Genomic DNA, 1,803 nt, shown 5'->3' on the forward strand with positions numbered 1-1,803 from the left:
ATTCAATGTATAGCATGAATGCAAAAACACCTCATTTTATTTTCAGTGTTAAATTCTGTTGTAATGAATTGAAAATCTCTGGACCTTTACTGGTTGATGATTTTCTTTATTTGGACCCCGCTGATTTTTAAATGGTTACCCCTAATGTAGAGGGATGTCGAATTAACAATTTTTTTACTGAAAAAAGCACTTTGATAATTGTTTTATAAAATGTATAAATGGTTACTTCTGCTTATGATGCAAACATTAACACAAAAGGATTTAGCTCCTTTACAAATAATGGGTTCCAGTCACGTGAGGAGCTCAGTTATTGCCACATCCAAGTAACAATGGATGGGGCCTAGAAATGGTGTTACATTGCTCAGATTAAAGTAAAGAAAAAAACAAAACAAAACAAGCTTAATAAGGGTAAACAACTGGTTTTCGTTAGAGAGAAAACTTTGAATCTGTCAGACTGTATGATCTGGTTTAATCATCGTTGCAAAGTGCGTCGTGATGGCGAGTTGTGAATTGGCGCTATAGAAATAAACGAAATTGATATGAAGCTTTTCAGCGTTAATAACGACTTACAGAAGAGATGATGCTTAGAAGCAACAAACACGGTGCGGCTTTCTTTCTGAACAGGTAAGGTAAATATTTGCTAATGGTAATCGGCTTGTCACTTCCCGATCTGTCCTGGAAGCTCAATCGGTACCATTAGCTCATTTGCTCATGCACAATCAGATATATATTCAGGTTATTTTATTTTCTAAAAAAGACCTAAATTAAGTTTTTGAAATTACAATGTGTTAAAGCTTAATAATGTATTCACTGAGACAATAAATGCATTAAATTCCTTTCTGTTTTTATCAGTCGTCTGTGTCCGATCTTAACGGGAAATGGAATCCTACGCTACTTCTGGGCGCTAACTTTTTTGGATTTGGATTTAAACATAAATCTAATCTTTTTTAGTTTTATGTTTTCCATTCATGTTAATAATATGGTATATGGTGCACATAAAGAAGGATACAACTAAAATCTAGATTAGCATAGTTTAAACAGAGTGTGCACGAGGAGAAATGGGCTCGTGCACGCTCCCGCACGTGTTTAATAGCAGACATCCCAAGTCTCCCGGAACTTCCGTGAGTCTCCCACTTGCACTGTGTGGAAAATTATTAGGCAAGTTGTATTTTTCAGGATGATTTTTATTATTGGGCCACAATTGTGTTCTCAATCAACCAAAAAGAGTCTTTAACATCAAAGTTTCATATTTTTGGAAGTTTTTATTATTTAGATGTGGCCATTTGATGAGGATGTCTGTGTGTGCAGGTAATTATTACTGTGCAGAATTATTAGGCAATATATACCCATCTGACTTGTTTATTTTCACCAGGTAAACCAATATAACAACTCAAAATACAGAAATAAACATTTGCGACATTCAAAAACCAAAAGAAAAAAAACAAATCAGTGACCAATATAGCCACCGTTCTTCACCATGACGCTCTAAAGCCTTCCATCCATTGATTCTGTTAGTGTCTTGATCTGTTTGCGATCCACATTGCAGCAGCCGCCACAGCCTCCCAGACACTGTTCAGAGAGGTGGACTGTTTTCCCTCCCTGTAGATCTCACATTTCATAAAGGACCACAGGTTCTCCATGGGGTTCAGATCAGGTGAACAAGGGGGCCATGTCATTATTTTTTCTCCTTTTAGACTTTTTCTGGCCAGCCATGCTGTGGTGTATTTTGATGCGTGTGACGGAGCATTGTCCTGCATGAATATCAGGTTTTTCTGGAATGATGGCGACTTCTTCTTGTACCAC

The sequence above is a fragment of the Cyprinodon variegatus genome, unplaced genomic scaffold (assembly GCF_000732505.1).
Source record: "Cyprinodon variegatus isolate N-32 unplaced genomic scaffold, C_variegatus-1.0 Scaffold72, whole genome shotgun sequence".
Classification (NCBI taxonomy): Eukaryota; Metazoa; Chordata; class Actinopteri; order Cyprinodontiformes; family Cyprinodontidae; genus Cyprinodon; species Cyprinodon variegatus.